Genomic DNA, 20,154 nt, shown 5'->3' with positions numbered 1-20,154 from the left:
CAGTGACCAAGGGGCACATTTCTGTAATCGTTCCTTTAAAGCTTTGATGCACAGGTATGGAGTTGTTCACAAGGTCTCCACCGCATATCATCCACAAACCAATGGACAAGTTGAGCTAGCAAATCGCGAAGTCAAGCAGATTTTGGAAAAAACTATTCAACCAAACCGGAAAGATTGGTCTGTACGCCTATCTGATGCATTATGGGCTTATCGCACTGCTTACAAAACTATTCTTGGAATGTCTCCGTATCGACTTGTCTATGGGAAAGCGTGTCATCTACCTGTTGAACTGGAGCATAAAGCTTATTGGGTTGTTAAAGCCCTTAACTTTGATATTAGTGCTGCAGGTCTTCGAAGGAAGTTACAATTGTCAGAAATAGAAGAGTTGAGGAACGATGCCTATGACAACTCCAGGATTTACAAAGCTAAACTGAAAGCGGCTTATGATAAGCAGATCCTAAGGAAATGTTTTGAGCCAAAGCAACGGGTGCATCTATATGATTCCCGTTTGCATCTCCATCCTGGAAAGTTGAGATCCCGCTGGACTAGTCCATTTTTTGTGAAACAAGTATTTCCCAACGATGCTGTTGAAATTGAAGATCCAAAAGATGGGAGAATTTTCAAAGTTAATGGACAACGGTTGAAGCATTTCATGGAGTGCGTAGACCAACCTTAGGAGATCACTTTGGTGGCTCCTGTCTACCTTAATTAATCAGGTTTTATCTTTCTATACTATAGCTTTTATTTTTTTTATTTTTATTTTTTATTTTTATTTTTTTGTTTTTTTTCCTTTTGTGTGTTTTTTTTATTATTTTAGTTCCTCTAGTATCTCCTTGCATGTCTAGTTCTTATACAACACCATTGCTATATTTGGTGACAGTGAGGACACTGTCAAATTTAGGCTGGGGGTGGTGGCATATTCATGCACACTTGCACATTTGCACTTATAATTTTGGTAATTCTTGTGCAAACAAGTGTACATTGTGTGTTTGAACGGATTGACTTGGAATCTTAGCAGTTCTATCCATGTGCTTTGGTCAAAATATTTGGTTTTTGTCACATTTTCTATCTTGATTATTAGAGAATAACTTCTAAAAATTTTATCTGCACGTTGCTAGGTCATATGGTAAGATGGATGTTCAATGTATATAGCTGAGAAAATTACCATGGTTAAGTTTATTTTCCTTTTGAACTCACACATCTTTGGTGAGTGAGTGGAGAGGATGAGAAAACAGTTTATGAACTTTCATTGATTTGTTGGATTGGTTAATTGCTACTAGGAATGTCAATACATGATACTCATCTACCCAGGGATGATATTTGTCAAAATGAGGATTTGTTTTATTGATGAGCCTAGATAACATGAATATTCTCTATCCTTGAGAATATCATGGTAAGAATTGTTATTTTATTTTGGTTGTATTTGTTCTTTAGTGAAAAAAAAAAAAAGCATATATGAAAAAAAAAAAGTTGTAAAAAAGAAAATAAAAAAAAAAAAAAAAAAGAAGGGATGTTTATTGAGATCAATAAAGTCTTCCATCATTTATAGACGACGATCTTAGTTTTCTCTTTCCTTGTAAATAATTTTCTCACTAGGCTCTCTTACTTGTATTATTCTCATAATGACCTATTGAAATCCTAAAGCTATAGTAGTAAAATGGGTGAGTTCAATAGCAGTTAGTTTCCCTATCTTCTTATCAATGTTAGTTTATTCGTCTGTCCTTAAATGCAACCCTTTCTAGAGTGTTTGTCTGTTTTCCAACTCCATGAGTGAACATCTAATCCCGCAAATTAACATTTGTACCTGTGAGGATATGGAGTTGAGACTTTTCCATGGTGAATTTTTCAAAGTTATATGTATTATGGTATGTGGTAAGAGGAGTTTGGGCCTAGTACACACACACAATTTTAGAAGTTGTGATCGAAATAATCTTATTAGCACTTGTGATCTTGCCGATAATTTGATTCAAAATACTTCTATAATTTTGCTTATTTTATTTCAATCTTATCATTGTGTTGTGTATCATGTTTACGCTTGAATTGCTAGGGACTAGCAATAAGCTGGTTGGGGGTTCTGATAATAGTCTAAAAATTCAGTATTTTTATACACTTCATAAGACTTTATTACACTTCCATTATATTAATACTCATACTTTTGGTCAAAATAGAAGCTCATGTCACAACTTTAATTTGTATTGACTTTAATTGTAAAAATAAGACTATGCATACATGTTTAGGTTGTCTTGAGTATTATTCATAAAGTATAGTATTTATGTAGAGTATTTGTTGTGTGCAAATGGAAACAAATGTGTGAAAGCAAAGCCAACAATTTCAACTTGTTTACCTACTGCACAGCAGTCAACATTTTGAACGTATATGAAGTTGTAGATTTCCAAATGAGCTGATATTTTACATATAGAAAGACAAAACATATATCTACAACTTTTATCTTTTTAATAAATTCAAATTCGGTGTACATGTAGGTGAAATATAGCAATCAATCTGGATGAAGACAAGTCAACAATGCTGGCTGCGTACAGCTTGCTATTTGGACATAACTGGAGCTGCAAACCTTGAATGAAGATGAAATTTGATATCTGAATGCCCAAGACATTGGGTTACAACTTTCATGTTTTGACCAGCTCCCAATTCCATGTGTAAAGGGGTAAAAATGGAGCAATCTCGTGGAAGTTGATAAAATTTCAGCTCGTGTTCAAACTTGTGTTCACACTTGCATAAGGTGCTTGTGATGCCTATAAAAGGAAACCTTGGGAGAGCTCTAGGGACACAAAAATTCTGACCATTATTCTCCCAAAATTGTTGTAGAACTTCTCTCTCAAGTTTGTGAGATGAATTGTAAGTTAGGCTAGAGTTCTTAACAAGGCTAGAGATGAACCTCTATGTGTAGTTTTCTACTTCTCTGTTTTGATTCAAATTGAAATTTCATAAATGTAATATTTTTTTATTATGTATGAAGCTCTCTATCATTTTTAGTTTCAATTAAACCAAAGATTATGGTTTTCAAGTTCGTATAAATTCAGTCATGCTTTCTTTATGCGATTTCTTTTTAATCATAGTTTTATTTTATAGGTTGATCTTTTACTGCAATATTGTCAGTAGATATATTGTCGATTTTGGATAACCTATAAGATAACATCTTCTTGTTCTCAAGGAAAAAGAGTTTTATGCATATTAAATACATTTGCTTATCATTTGTTCTTCAAACAAATACTTTCCGATTGAAGGTCTGGGACATGAAACTTTCAGTTGAGTAATAAAATTGAATCAATATAGGAAATAGATTTACGAAGCATAGAAGGGATTCTCAATGCCTAGGTTGAACCACTTTTTTCCAAAATCTGCTTGACTTCGCGATTTGCTAGCTCAGCTTGTCCATTGGTTTGTGGATGATATGCGGTGGAGACCTTGTGAACAACTCCATACCTGTGCATCAAAGCTTTAAAGGAACGATTACAGAAATGTGCCCCTTGGTCACTGATGATGACACGTGGCGTACCATACCTAGACAATATATTCTCTTTCAAAAATTTGATCACAACAGTGTCATCATTAGTACGACAAGGCACGGCCTCAATCCATTTGGACACGTAGTCAACAGCAAGAAGAATATAAAGATAGCCAAAAGAAGAAGGAAAAGGACCCATAAAATCAATACCCCAACAATCAAATATTTCAATGACAAGAATAGGGTTAAGGGGCATCATGTGAAGTCGGGTTAGTGCTCCCAACTTCTGGCATTTTCACAAGAACAACAAAAAGCATTAGTATCTTTGAACAAAGTGGGCCAATAAAGACCACACTGTAAAATTTTTGCAGCGGTCTTTTCCATAGAGAAATGACCACCACAAGCCTCTGAATGACAAAAGTTCAAGACACTCATTACTGCAGTTTCTGGAATGCATCTTCTCATGATTTGGTCAGGGCAATACTTAAACAAATAAGGATCATCCCAATAAAAATTTCTTACCTCGACCAAGAACTTACGTTTATTTTGTGCGCTCCAATTGGATGGAATTTCACCAGAAACCAAGTAGTTGACAATGTGAGCATACCATGGCATTTGACTAATGGCAAATAGGTGTTCATCAGGGAAGTCATATCGAATGGGTGGTCCTTCAGCAGAGTCATTGAACTCAAGGCGAGATAAATAATCAGCCACGACATTTTCCACACCTTTCTTATTATTGATTGTAAGATCAAATTCCTGCAAGAGTAAAATCCACTTAATCAAACGAGCCTTAGCATCCTTCTTAGACGGAAGGTACTTAAGGGCTGCATGGTCAGTAAACACTGTAATAGGTGAACCAATCAAATACGAACGGAATTTTTCTAAAGCACAAACAACTGCTAGTAGTTCCTTTTCAGTAGTAGAATAATTTATTTGAGCACCATTTAAGGTTCGACTACCATAATAAACAACAAAGGGCTTCCCCTCCCTTCGTTGCCCTAGGACAGCTCCAATGGCATAATTGCTAGCGTCACACATTATTTCAAATGGCAATGTCCAATCTGGTGACTGTATGATAGGAGCAGTGGTGAGTTTGCCAACGAGCATTCGAAATGCTTCTTCGCACTCTGAAGTCCAGTTGAACTCCACATCTTTCAACAAGAGGTTACAAAATGGTCGTGAAATAATGGAGAAATTTTGTATAAACCTCCTGTAGAAGCCAGCATGTCCCAAAAATGATCGGACATCTCTTACCGTTTTAGGAGAAGGTAGTTGAGAGATTAATTCGATTTTGGCCTTGTCAACCTCTATACCTTTTTTAGACACAATGTGCCCTAAGACGATCCCTGAAGGCACCATGAAATGACATTTTTTCCAGTTCAACACAAGTCCTTTTTCTTCACACCTACTCAAAACAGTTTTCAAGTTAAGCAGACATGAGTCAAAGGAATTACCAAAAATAGTCAAATCATCCATAAAAATTTCCATTCATTTTTCAACCATATCAGAAAATATGCTCATCATACAACGCTGAAAAGTAGCAGGCGCATTACATAAACCAAATGGCATCCTACGAAAAGCAAAAGTACCAAAAGGACATGTAAAAGTGGTCTTATCCTGATCTTCTATAGCTATCTCTATTTGATAATATCCTGAATATCCATCAAGAAAGCAATAGAAGGGATGACCAGCTACTCGCTCTAAGATTTGGTCAATAAAAGGCAATGGAAAGTGGTCTTTCCGGGTGGCAGAATTTAATTTTCTATAGTCGATGCACATTCGCCACCTAGTCACTACCCTAGTTGGAATAGATACTCCATCCTCATTTTCCACCACAGTCACCCCTGATTTCTTAGGAACTACCTGTGTTGGACTCATCCATTGACTATCAGATATTGGATTAGATTATACTAGCATCTAATAATTTTAAGACTTCTTTTTCTTAACAACTTCTTTCATTGTAGGATTTAGTCTTCTTTGGGGGTCTCTACGGGGTTGAGCTCCTTCCTCTAAATGGATCTTATGGGAACATATCAGTGGGGAAATACCTTTAATGTCAGTTATGACCCAACCTAGTGCAGATTTATGTTCTCTTAACAAATTTATCAATTTTTCATCCTGTTCAGCACTAAGTTCAGAAGAAATAATGACAGGAAAAGTATCACCTGCTCCTAAGAATGCATGCTTCAAACCCTTGGGCAGTGAGGAAAGTTCAAATTTTGGTGCTTCCAAGGTCGAGGGTTTCAACTTTTCTCTATCACTTGGCAACTCTTCAAATCGCGATTGCCAATATTTCAATTGCTTATCATGTTTTTCATCAAAATCAGCAGAAATATTAATAGTATTTACAGGAAATAGCAATGGATCAAAGTTGGAGTTATGGAGGAGGTAATTTAAGGATTCAAAATCTTTATGCAAGTGTACTTCCTCCTGAACAAGTGTGTCTATCAGGTAGGTTTGATAGCACTCATCCTCGTCTCGTGGTTGCTTTCCAACATTGAAAATATTAACTTTAAGAGTCATGTTCCCAAATGACAGGTTCGTGAGGCCATTCCTACACTTGATCAAAGCATTTGCAGTAGCCAAGAATGGTCTTCCTAAGATCAACGGGATTTTTGACTCCATGTCAACCCCTGATTGAGTATCCAGGACCAAAAAGTCAACGGGATTGTAGAATTTATCAACTTGGAGCAAAACATCTTCCACTATCCCCCTTGGTCGTTGCACAAAACGATTGGCCAGTTGCAATACCACAGAAGTGGGCTTCATCTCTTCAAGTCCCAGGTGCAGGTACATTGAGTAAGGCATTAAATTGACGCTTGCACCCAGATCTAGTAGAGCTTGGCTAAACTTGTTTGTCCCTATGTGGCAGGTGATTGTGGGACATCCTGGATCTTTGTATTTTGGTGGAGTTTTCTGCTCCATCACCGCGCTTACCTGCTCGGTCAAGGATGCTGTCTTCTTGACATTGTGCTTTTTCTTCATAGTGCAGAAATCCTTGATTACCTTTGCATAAGCGGGTACCTGTTTGATCACATGTAACAAAGGCAGGTTTACTTTAACTTGTGTGAGGTGTTCGCGAATCTCACCTTGATTTTCCGGTAACTTTCCCGTTCGAAGAGCTTGGGGAAATGGCACCTGTACGAGAAACTTCTTCTCAGGCTCTAGTGGAGAGGCATCTCCAAGAGTAGTGCTTTTGTTATTTGGCAGAGTTGATCCATCTAAAGTTTTGCTACTTCGAGTCATAATGACATTGACCCCTTTAATATTCTGCTCCTCTTTGGTTGAAGTTTGAGTCATATGTTGCCCTTTTGGATTTGATTGAGGTTGCGAAGGAAATTTACCTCGCTCTTGGATTGTCAGAGAACTAGTTAATCTAGTGATTTGACTTTTTATCTCCTTGTTTTCTTCCACCACCTGTGTCAGGACAGATTCAAATTTTTTGTTCGTCTTATTTTGCGCCTCCATAAATGCATGTAAAGTGTCTTCCAAAGAAGATCTTGTAGGTGGAGCATTATATTGAGGTGGAGGATAAGATTGTTGTGATGGTGCCTCAGGTTTCCAATTGTTGTGGTTGGATGGTGCAGACTGATTGGATTCAGACTTCCAACTAAAATTTGGATGGTTTCTCCAGCCAGGGTTGTAAGTGTTGGAGTATGGAGAGTATGGCTTTTGAAACATTCCAAGTGCATTACATTGTTCTTCATACATACCTCGCATCTCTCCATAGGTGGGACATTCTTGAGTTGGGTGGTCCACTTTTCCATAGACAAAGCAAGTGACTTGAGATTCCACTCTAGCGACTGTTTGCATGGGCCGACTATCTCTACTTTCCAAGGCTTCAAGTTTCTTTGTGACAAGATTCAATTGGGCCTTGAGGTGATCTTCTTCTCGTAGATGGTAGACACCACTAGGTTTTGACCTATTGGTGTTATCAGTAGCATTGGGTTCAGTCCAGGTGTGAACTTTCTCAGGTAGGTCAATCAAGAATTCAATTGCTTCTCAGGATCTTTTTGGAGAAACTCTCCATTGCACATCATCTCCACGAATTGACGCTCCCTAATTGTGAGTCCTTTATAAAAACAGCTAACTAGGCGCCAATTCTCATACGCATGGTGTGGGCACAAATTTAACAATTCTTTAAACCTTTCCCATGCTTGGTATAGGGTTTCACTATCTTTTTGGGCAAAGGTTGAAATCTGTCTTTTCAAATTATTGGTCTTATGGTGCGGGAAATATTTATTAAAGAAAGCTTCAGTCATTTCCGCCTATGTACCTATGGATCTCGGTCTGAGAGAGTATAACCAACTCTTTGCTCTATCTTTTAGAGAGAATGGGAAAAATTTTAGTCTAATAGAATCTATGGCATTGGGTTGGCTATAAAAAGTGGCCACTACCTCCTCAAATTCCCTAACATGTACGTATGGATTTTCACTTTCTAATCCATGAAAGGTGGGTAGGAGTTGGATCATGCCCAGTTTGAAATCTAGTTGTGCAGTGTTTGTGGGAAACATAATACATGATGGAGTGGCTGTACGGGTTGGGTGCAAGTAGTCCTTCAAGGACCGTGCAGGATTAGGCTCAAGTTGATTCATGGTAGCGGGTGTGTCAGACAATGTTATGCTTGACCAAGAATCAGATGAGGTCTCACTAGCAATGGGGCTTGGTTGCTGCTCAATTTCAACTCTTCTCACAAGTCTTCCACGCTCGGTTCTCTGCCAAAACATACACCCAAAACAAAGGGAAATTCCTTCTTCTCTTTTTTTTTTTCTTTTTTTTTTATAACATAAACTATAAAAAAAATAAAAATAAAAATAAAAATAAAAATCTATTAGAAAGAACTTTAACAAGAGATTAAAATGAAACTAGGAGGCATAGCCATCCATAAAAGAGAAAAGAAAAATAATAAAAGGCGGCTCAGCCGACCACACAATAATAATAATAATAATAACAATAATAAGAAAAAGGTGGCCTAGCCGTCCATAAGATTAATATTAACAATGGAAAAATGAGAGACGTGGTAACTTACAAGTAAAAGTAGGAGGCTCGGCCTTCCATTAAAAGAAAAGAAAAATGGAAAAAAATAACTTTACCTTTGAAGTACAAACCTTTCTTGTTGATATGGCTTCCCAGGAAACCGCGCCAAATTTTGATTACGCTCAAAATATACTACCGGTTATTGAAGTATAGATTGAGGTGTCGATCCCACAAGGAAGCGTTTACAACAAAATAAGTTGAAGAGAATCATGTTTAAGGATAACAAGGCGTTGAGAATCCCTTCTATGCTTCGTAAATCTATTTCCTATTTTGATTCAATTTTATAACTCAACTGAAAGTTTCACGTCCCAAACCTTCAATCAGAAAGTATTTCTTTGAAGAACAAATGATAAACAAATGTATTTAATATGCATAAAACTCTTTTGCCTTGAGAACAAGAAGATGTTATCTTATAGGTTATCCAAAATCGAAAATATATCTACTGATAATATTGCAGTAAAAGATCAACCTATAAAATAAAACTATGATTAAAAAGAAATCGCATAAAGAAAGCATGACTGAATTTATACGAACTTGAAAACCATAATCTTTGGTTTAATTGAAACTAAAAATGATAGAGAGCTTCATACATAATAAAAAAATATTACATTTATTAAACTCTAATTTGAATCAAAATAGAGAAGTAGAAATACTACACATAGAGGTTCATCTCTAGCCTTGTTAAGAACTCTAGCCTAACTTACAATTTATCTCACAAACTTGAGAGAGAAGTTCTACAACAATTTTGGGAGAATAATGGTCAGAATTTTTGTGTCCCTAGAGCTCTCCCAAGGTTTCCTTTTATAGGCATCACAAGCACCTTATGCAAGTGTGAACACAAGTTTGAACACAAGCTGAAATTTTATCAACTTCCACGGGATTGCTCCATTTTTACCCCTTTACACATGGAATTGGGAGCTGGTCAAAATATGAAAGTTGTAACCCAATGTCTTGGGCATTCAGATATCAAATTTCATCTTCATTCAAGATTTGCAGCTCCAGCTATGTCCAAAATAGCAAGCTGTACATAGCCAGCATTGTTGACTTGTCTTCACCCAGATTGATAGCTATAGTTCACCTACATGCGCACCGAATTTGAATTTATTAAAAAGATAAAAGTTGTAGATATATGTCTTGTCTTTCTATATATAAAATATCAGCTCATTTGGAGATCTACAACTTCATATATGTTCAAAATATTGACTGCTGTGCAGTAGGTAAGCAAGCTGAAATTGTTGACTTTTCTTTCACGTATAAAGTCTTCCATCATTTATAGACGACCATCTTAGTTTTCTCTTTCCTTGTAAATAATTTTCGCACTAGGCTCTCTTACTTGTATTATTCTCATAATGACCGATTGAAATCCTGAAGGTATAGTAGTAAAATGGGTGAGTTCTTTAGCAGTTAGTTTTCCTATCTTCTTATCAATGTTAGTTTATTCGTCTGTCCTTAAATGTAACCTTTTCTAGAGTGTTTGTCTATTTTCCAACTCCATGAGTGAACATCTAACCCCGCAAATTAATATTTGTACCTGTGAGGATATGGAGTGGAGACTTTTCCATGGTTAATTTTTCAAAGTTATATGTATTATGGTATGTGGTAAGAGGAGTTTGGGCCTAGTACACACACAATTTTAGAAGTTGTGATTGAAATAATCTTATTAGCACTTGTGATCTTACCGATAATTTGATTCAAAATACTTCTATAATTTTGCTTATTTTATTTCAATCTTATCATTGTGTCGTGTATCATGTTTACGCTTGAATTGCTAGGGACTAGCAATAAGCTGGTTGGGGGTTCTGATAATAGTCTAAAAATTCAGTATTTTTATACACTTCATAAGACTTTATTACACTTCCATTATATTAATACTCATACTTTTGGTCAAAATAGAAACTCATGTCACAACTTTAATTTGTATTGACTTTAATTGTAAAAATAAGACTATGCATACATGTTTAGGTTGTCTTGAGTATTATTCATAAAGTATAGTATTTATGTAGAGTATTTGTTGTGTGCAAATGGAAACAAATGTGTGAAAGAAAAGCCAACAATTTCAACTTGCTTACCTACTGCACAGCAGTCAACATTTTGAACGTATATGAAGTTGAAGATCTCCAAATGAGCTGATATTTTATATATAGAAAGACAAGCCATATATCTACAACTTTTATTTTTTTATTAAATTCAAATTCGGTGTGCATGTAGGTGAAATATAGCTATCAATCTGGGTGAAGACAAGTCAACAATGTTGGCTGCGTACAGCTTGCTATTTTGGACATAGCTGGAGCTGCAAACCTTGAATGAAGATGAAATTTGATATCTGAATGCCCAAGACATTGGGTTACAACTTTCATATTTTGACCAGCTCCCAATTCCATGTGTAAAGGGGTAAAATTGGAGCAATCCCGTGGAAGTTGATAAAATTTCAGCTTATGTTCAAACTTGTGTTCACACTTGCATAAGGTGCTTGTGATGCCTATAAAAGGAAACCTTGGGAGAGCTCTAGGGACACAAAAATGTTGACCATTATTCTCCCAAAATTGTTGTAGAACTTCTCTCTCAAGTTTGTGAGATGAATTGTAAGTTAGGCTAGAGTTCTTAACAAGGCTAGAGATGAACCTCTATGCGTAGTATTTCTACTTCTCTGTTTTGATTCAAATTGGAGTTTAATAAATGTAATATTTTTTTATTATGTATGAAGCTCTCTATCATTTTTAGTTTCAATTAAACCAAAGATTATGGTTTTCAAGTTCGTATAAATTCAGTCATGCTTTCTTTATGCGATTTCTTTTTAATCATAGTTTTATTTTATAGGTTGATCTTTTACTGCAATATTGTCAGTAGATATATTGTCGATTTTGGATAACCTATAAGATAACATCTTCTTGTTCTCAAGGAAAAAGAGTTTTATGCATATTAAATACATTTGCTTATCATTTGTTCTTCAAAGAAATACTTTCCGATTGAAGGTTTGGGACGTGAAACTTTCAGTTGAGTTATAAAATTGAATCAAAATAGGAAATAGATTTACGAAGCATAGAAGGGGTTCTCAACGCCTTGTTATCCTTAATACTTGATTCTCTTCAACTTATTTTGTTGTAAACGCTTCCTTGTGGGATCGACACCTCAATCTATACTTCAATAACCGCTAGTATATTTTGAGCGTAATGAATTATCATGTAATTTTTTATTTTTGTGACACCTTTCAAGGTGGTTGACTTTATGTAGTTGGGCTGACATCCCTTTGATGCCTTTTCAATAAATTTCTTTAATAAAAAAACACTTGCTGTGAAAGAGGTTGAATGACTATGAGATAGTTCAACTTCTCAACGAGTCTTTGGTATCTTCTATGGTTGCGCACATTTGGCACTTGCTATTAGTACCATGGGTGTATCGATAAGTGTGGATCCCAATAGCCCACTCTCATCTAAAAGTATACAACATACCTCCTCTGCGACAAGATGGTTTCCTAAGATCTTGAAACTTTTATACCCAAGAAGTAATTTAATGGCTCTAAATTCTTGATTTGAAATTTAATTTTTAGAAAATACTTTTGAAAGTGCTTTAATTTTTTTTTTTTTTTTGGGTTTGGAAATTCTTTAGGCCCTGGATATCTCGACTATCACCACCATTAACTGCGCTATCAGGCATCACAATGAGTAGAATCCTACTGGAAGCAATATGACCATGGTTACCTGGTTGTTGCCTTGCTCAAATTGCGATCTACATTGCATGTATTGATTCATGGGTTTATAGCATATTGGATCAATATGGGTTGGGATCCAAACCTCCAAAAGTGGCAACTTAGATTTGTTAACCATTTTCAAATAAAATGTCATATGAAACTATACATTAAATTCAAAAATCATGCGAAAATGTTCACTACTCCTGTGAAGCATGGTAGGGAGAGACGAGAGCTTCCTTCGGCTGTGAAGCTTGCAACGAGAGAGAGAAGGGGCTTCCCATAAAGCCTAGGCCAAGAGATAAGAGGGCTTCTTGTTGCACAAAACTTGTGACATAGAGAGAAAAGAGGTCTTTTTGCTACAATGGTGGTTGGATTTGAACACACACACACACACAGAGTACTTGGTTTTTGCCCCGCTCAAATCATGATCCAGATCGCATGTATCGATTTTTGGTCTATAGCGCCTTGGATCAATAGGGGTTGGGATCCAAATCCCCAAAAGTAGCAACTTAGATTTGTTAACCATATTCAATTAAAATATGTGTGTGTGTGTGAGAGAGAGAGAGAGTTACCTGGTTGTTGCTTCGCACTAATTGCGATCTAGATCACTTGTACCGATTTTTGGGTTTATAGTGTCTTGGATCGATGGGGGTTGGGATCCAAATTCCTTTAAAGTGGCAACTTAGATTTGTTAACTATTTTCAAATAAAATATCATAGGAAAAAAATCATAGAATTCAAAAATTATGTGAAAATATTCCCTACTCCTATGAAGCCTACTAGGGAGGGAGAGAAGAGAGCTTCTTTTCTCTATGAAGTTTGCGACAAGAGAGAGAAAGGAGCTTCCCACAAAGCCTTGGCCGAGAGATAAGAGGGCTTTTGTTGTGATGGTGGATGGATTTGAACAAACACACACACACACACACACAATGACATAGCTTATTAGCTAATTGAGCCAAATGAGTGGTTCATGTGTACCACGATCCAGAATAGCGTCTTTACTAAGACTATGCCCCAAAACCACATACCTCTTGTTAAGACTTGATATACATTGTTGGCCCACAACCTAATAACTTAAGATTTTAGGTAAAGTGGTTGTCTAGCATTGTACCAAAGTTGGTTACTAGGAGGTCTTGGGTTCTAGTCTTGTTGCCGGCACTTATTGTGTGGTGTTTAAGAATTAATTATACTCCTTGTAATAGGTGTTGTTTATCTCCCCACGTGTTGTTGGGCTGCATGTGCGGGGGAGTGCTAAGGCCTAATATACACTGTTGGTCCACAACTTAACAGCTTAATCTTTTAGGTAAAGTGGTTGTCTAACATCTCTTAAAGTAGTGTACCCTGCTCTCATGCCCTTACCATGATCGAAATGCAATGAGCTCCATTTAACTATAAGTATGATGATAAAATACATAGTGGTCTACTGCAGATTTTACCACCAAGGATAGAAGATGGCATTTTATTGATGAGAGAGCAAGTACTGAGCACAACTTCACTCCAAACATCTTTGGGGACAATAATTTGATATAATAGCAAATAGGCATGAGTAACTTTGAGGATATGTCTATTTTTCTGTGCTGCAACTCCATTTTGTTGTGGTGTGTGGGTACAAGATGACTTGATGGATCATACAAGAGTTAGTCGTATAGGTAGTGGATTGGTGTTGAAGTACTCCTTAGCATTATCACTACGAAGTATCTTGACTCGTACATGAAACTAAGTTCTTATTTGAGAAGAGAAGGCACAAAAGATGTTAAATCTTTCATTAAGTACAACCAAGTCATTCTAGACTAGTCATTGATAAATGTAACAAAGTACGTGACACAACTAGGACCCCAAACATCATAATGAACTAGCATAAAATGGTTGATCGCCAGTTTATTGACTTGAGAGCAAAGGGAACACTATGTTGCTTTCCTAATTGACAAGATTCACACTCAATGTTAGACTTAAGACACAAACTCAAAGTAGCAAATAATTGTTTTATCCAATGAAGGATGACAAGGGTGACAATGGATTTGAAGTGGTGTAGTAGCAACACTATAGGCAGTAAGGGGAGAGAGCGACTCAAAGTAGTAAGTCCGCCAGCTTCATGTCATGTGCCAATCCTTTTCCTTATCTCTAAATCCTGTGTTATAACAAAATTGAGAAAGAAGATTGGAGAACAATTTAGTGATTTCATAATCTTATTGACAAACATAAGATCGAAGGAGGATTTAAAAATGTACAAAATAGAAGAAAGGGAGATTGAAGGGGGATTTAGGAATGTACAAAACATAAGAAAGAGAGACTAAGGGAGTAGGATTTAGGGGGTAAAATTAAGCATTAGCGCTGAACTCTGATTAGGCTTTGAATTTTTAGAATTCAATCCCTTAACACTAAAAAGGTAAAACTTGTTTGGTGAATCCTATGCATTTGAACGTATAATTTTTTTTTAAATATTAAAAATAGAAGAAAATTTCAACCCCCTAAAATTTTAGATTTGTCAAATCATTAAAAAAGAAAAATTAACCTTTTTTCTTTGCACCTAAACTAGTGTGTCAACCAATTCCCAAGTTTTAGATTTGTCAAAATCAATTTAAAAAAAAAAAATCTCTCTTGTGATGGGCAATGATGGCAAAGGTGATGGTAGGATGGTGGTTGTGGTCATGCGAGGGGGTGGCGGAGACAATGGTGGCTAGCGATTGGAGCTATGGATTTGTTTACTGTGAGTGGTTGTCATGGGTGGTTAGTGGTGGTGGAAGCTCCTTCTTTGCTCAAGATTTGAGGAGTTCATATGTTGTGGGCTTTGGGAAGCGATGGGTGGCCGTCAATGGAAGGAATTCTTCATTTAGTCAAGATTCAAAGACCTTGTCTACTGTGAGCTCAGGGAGGCGATGGGTGGTTGCTGGGGAGGGAGTTCCTCATGTACTTCAAATTTGAGTATCTCATCTGATATGGGCTCATGGGGATGATGGGTGGCAAGCGAGGGTGGAAGCTTGCTTCAGATCTGACAAGTTTGCTTTTAGGAGTTCATTTGCTTTGGAATTGGAGGTGGCGATCATGGGAGGTGGTGGTGAAGGTTTGGTTGGGATGGAATAGCAATGGTGAGGATGTGGGTATGGAAAGGTCCTAGAGAATGCAATTGTGTTGCATTGGGATGCCTTTGAATGCCTTTCAGCAATGGAACTGATGCTGACCAAACCAGACGCATTAAGAGAAGTTTAAGATGTCTAACTAAACATAATCGATCTCTGAATTAAAAAACCATTTAGAGATCTGGTTCTATTTAGAGTCCATTCAGTGCAAACAACTATAGAAGTGGACCCATTAGCAAGCGTAACTTGAGGTAGATTTTTAGAACATTGTAGGGCAAGGAAGAGGTTAGTTACACTAGTCATCTGGCCAGTGGTGGCAGAATCGATAATCCTAGAACTAGTTGGAATTGTAGGAAAGCAAAAGATGCAATGTTGTGAGATGCTTGTTGGGATGCCTGATATTGCAAGAACCTTGAATTCTTCTCCTTTGTAGTACACTGTCACCAATAACTGAACAAGTGACTGACAAAGGAAACATACTTTTTGGATTTGGGGATTCTATCCCAACACACTACTACCTCTACTATGACAACAAATCAGAAATACACAGAACATGACCTTCTTTTTAGATTCTTGGATTTGATCCCAATGCACACCACCTTCGATAATCAGGGCAATCCCCAAGCACACAACAACAACAACAACAAAACCAAGCCTTAAGTCTCACTAGGTGTGGTTGGCAATATGAATCATTTTCCGCCAATTTATGTGATCATGTACCATTTCTTTTGACATATTCAGGGATATTAAATCCTTACTATCTCCTCCCAAGTTATTTTAGGTCTATCCCTACCCCTTCTACTGCCCCCCACAGTAACTAACTCACTCTTCCTCATTGGTGCACTATGTGGCCTACTTTGCAAGTGTCCATATTATCTGAGTTGTTCCTCTTTTATCTTATCTTCTATAGGAGCCACATTTAACTTACCGTGAATATGTTCATTTTTTAATTTATCTTTCAATGTTACACCACTCATCCATCTAAGCATTCTCATCTCAGTAACTTTTACTTTTTGGATATTATGTTTCTTCGTCGCGTAACATACCGATCCATATAGCATAATTGGTCTTATAGCTATCCTATAAAACTTCCCTTTCAATTTTAAGGGTATTCTACGATCACGGAGCACTCTTGAAGTACTTCTCCATTTTACCCAACCTGCTTTAACTCTATGCATTACATCATCTTCAATTTTTCTTTCAGCTTGCATAATAGATCCAAGGTATCAAAATCTACAAGTGCTATTTATTTCTTCATCATCAAGTTTAACTTTGTCTCCACTATTCCTCCTATCATTACTAAAATTACATTTCATATATTTTGTCTTATTTCTACTTATCCTAAAGCCTCTAGATTCAAAAGTTTTTCTCCATAATTCTAACTCAGCCTCTACTCCGTCCCTAGTTTCATCAATTAATATAATATCATCTGCAAACAACATACACCATGGAACCTCCTTTTGAATACTCTTAGTTAATTGGTCCATCACTAAAGCAAAAAGATAAGGACTCAAAGCAGATCCTTGATGTAACCTATAGTGATTGGAAATTCTCTAGTTTCTCCATCTATAGTCCTTACACTAGTCATTATTCCATCGTACATGTCCTTAATGACATCAGTATACCTACTACGTGCACCCTTTTTTTTTTCTAAAACTCACCATAGAACTTCCTTAGGTATCCCTATCATATGCTTTCTCAAGGTCAATAAATATCACATGCAAATCCCTCTTCTTTTCCCTAAACTTTTCCATTAATATTCTTAAAAGATATATAGCTTCTGTGGTAGATCTCCCAGGCATAAAACCAAATTGATTTTCTTAGACCTTTGTTTCTAACCTTAATCTTTGTTCAACTACCCTTTCCCATAGTTTCATCGTATGACTCATAAGTTTAATTCCACGATAGTTATTACAATTTTGAATATCTCCTTTATTTTTCTATATAGGTATTAAAGTGTTTTTCCTCCATTCATCTGACATCTTCTTAGTTTTTATAATTGTATTAAATAAATTAGTTAACCATATAATTCCGTTATCACCTAAGCATTTCCAAACTTCAATTGGGATGTTATCTGGTCCCGTAGTTTTCCCATTTTTCATATTTTTTAATGCAAATTTAACTTCGTTAACTCTAATTTTGCAAATAAATCTCATATTTTTAATCTTTTCCTCATTTGACAATTCTAAGTTTAAGCCTTCTATTTGGTTTTCATTAAATAACTTACTAAAGTAACTTTGCCATCTTTCTTTAATGTCTTCGTCCTTAACCAAGACAATATCATCCTCATTTTTTATACATTTTACATTTCCTAAGTCCTTACTCTTCCTTTTTCTAGCTTTAACAAGTTAAAATATATCTCTTTCCCCTTCTTTTGTATCTAATCTATCATACAAACTATTAAATGATCTGTATTTAGCTTCACTAATGGCTTTTTTTGCATCTTTTATTGCCTCCTTGTACTTTTCAAAGCTATCTTTGTTTCTACATTTTTGCCACGTTTTATACCAAATTTTTTTTGTCTTTATGGCTTTTTGTACCTCTTTATCCCACCACCAACTTTATTTGCTATTCGAGAATCTTCCCCCCAATTCACCTAAAATCTCTTTTGTTATCTTTTTAATAAAGTTAGCTAATCTACTCCAAAGAGTATTTGTATCTATCCCATCCTCTATAGTCCAATCCCTATCTTTGATCATTTTATCTCTAAATTTTATTACATTTTCTTTTTTTAGGTTCCACCACCTAGTTCTCTTACATTGGTTTATTTTATCCCTTTTCTTCCATTTTTTAATACATATGTCTAACACTAAGACTCTATGTTGTGTGGTTAGACTTTCACCTAGAATAATTTTACAATCCTTGCATGATAAATGATCTACTCTCCTAGTTAAAAAAAAAAAAAAAATCTATTTGACTTCTATTTTGTCCACTTTTAAAGGTTATTAAGTGTTCTTCTCTCTTCTTAAAGCAAATATTCATTATACTAAAATCATATGACTTATCGAAGTCTGAGATCATTTCCCCATGCTCATTTTTGTCTTCATATCCATATCCTCTATGTATCCTCTCATAATTTTTATTATCCCTTCAAACGTGTCCATTAAAATCTCCTCCAATAAATATTTTCTCAGTCCTTGGTATGCCTTGTATAATACTATTTATATCTTCCCAAAATTGTCTCTTAGAGTTTTCTGCTAAACTGACTGGAGGAGCATAAGCACTAATGATATTTATTATCTCTTGTCCTAATACCATCTTGATTTTTTATAATTCCATCCCCTACTCTATTTGCATCAACAATGCTATCTTTTAAGTTTTTGTCTATAATAATTCATATTCCATTCTTATGTTTTTCTTTTCTAGTGTACCAAAGTTTAAATCTTGATTTATCAATTTCTCTAGTTTTCTCCCCCACCCACTTAGTTTCTTGAAGGCAAATTATATTAATTCTTCTTCTGATCATTGTATTCACAATTTCCATGCTTTTTTTACTCGTAAGTGTCCCTATATTCCAAGTTGCTAATCTAATCCTAGTTTCCTAAACTAACGTCTTTACTTGCCCACATCCAGAATGATGCTGGAATCCTCGCATATTTGACACTGTACCCGGGCACCGACACGGCGGTTGCTTTGGGGTGACGACCTAACCCACCCTCGCCTACTTTGTGCTACACCCGGGTGGTACAAGTGCAACGTTTTGCTCGTAGGGGACGCCCCAGCAAATATTCGGTAAGGATCCCAAGTACACAACAAACAAGATAAACATTTCAACAAATCACTAAGACACAAACACAGTAAATACCACTGTTTCTGGCCTCAATGAACTCAAAAAACATTGACAAACAGCTTGAGGGAGTACCAAAAAAAAAAAAAAACAAACAATCAATCATTCCCGTAGCACCGCACATGAGCAAGTAAAAAGGTGAGATCTTTGGTACCCTTGCTATAAACTCAATAACATGATTATAGAGGGATTCAGATATTTTAGGACTAACTTAAGGCAAAAAAATGAAAACTGATAAAAAGTTTTGGTACTATTTGCTTGTGGAATCAGTGAGCCCTGAATTTGTTGGAAGAAATTGCCCATGATCGTGTAAATTGATTGAAAAGGATGCATGTAGCCGATCCCACCTAATGGGACTTAAGGCTTGGTTTGTTGTTGTTGCTGCTTGTGGAAACAGTTATATTTTTCATTTCTAATTTTTCAAATAATTGAAAATGCCACCTTGTTTTCTAATTTTCTAAATTTGTATAGAAAAGCTGGAAAACATCTTTCTATTGTTTTCTAGATTTCTGATTTCTCACTTTGTGTTTGGGAGCATGAAATTCCGATCTTGAATTTAGTTTTTGTGGAGCGTGGGTTATAACAAAATATAGTATAAAATTGTATTGAGTTTCTTCTAAATCCACACAAATCTAAATCCAATTCCCAAAATTTGTGATCCTGAAGACATGAACACTGTCTTATATAAATTTTGGAGAAATGAAAAAAAAAAGTTGTCTTTTTTTGTAATGATTTTGAAATCTAGAAATAATAATGAAATACTGGTTTGCACAACTAAACAAACTCTTTTTTTTCTAACTTTTTAATATGAATCTTGAAAAACTAAAAAATAAGGTGGAATTTTATAATATTTTGGAAAACTAAAAATGGAAAATGTTTTCCACTACTATACGGCCCTAAATAACTACAGTAAATAGTAACAGTATCATAGGAACAAAATTTTAAGCCATGGATGTTTGACTTGTGTCTTTTTATTTCTTTGTCAATCTACCATTGAGCTTCTATCCAGCTGCTGGTATTATAGACTGTACCATGTGATCTCATATTTGACTTGAGTTCTTACAGCCAATTTAAAGTGCTCATATGGCATATAGTGT

General features: G+C 35.8%; 1 non-coding gene and 1 pseudogene across 1 annotated transcript; one reads left to right on the top strand and one right to left on the bottom strand.

The window, feature by feature from the left end:
- Positions 1 to 3,711: 3,711 nt before the first annotated feature.
- On the bottom strand, positions 3,712 to 7,282 carry LOC131167529 (uncharacterized; annotated as a pseudogene).
- A 294-nt stretch (positions 7,283 to 7,576) lies between these two features.
- Positions 7,577 to 7,683, top strand: LOC131143656 (small nucleolar RNA R71). The gene has a single exon (XR_009133638.1). It is a non-coding gene; the product is annotated as a small nucleolar RNA R71 (small nucleolar RNA).
- Positions 7,684 to 20,154: the final 12,471 nt, after the last annotated feature.

Source organism: Malania oleifera, chromosome 11 (genome assembly GCF_029873635.1).
Source record: "Malania oleifera isolate guangnan ecotype guangnan chromosome 11, ASM2987363v1, whole genome shotgun sequence".
In the NCBI taxonomy this organism is placed as follows: Eukaryota; Viridiplantae; Streptophyta; class Magnoliopsida; order Santalales; family Ximeniaceae; genus Malania; species Malania oleifera.
Note: the sequence above shows the minus strand (reverse complement) of the source record. Positions and strands in the feature narration are given on the sequence as shown.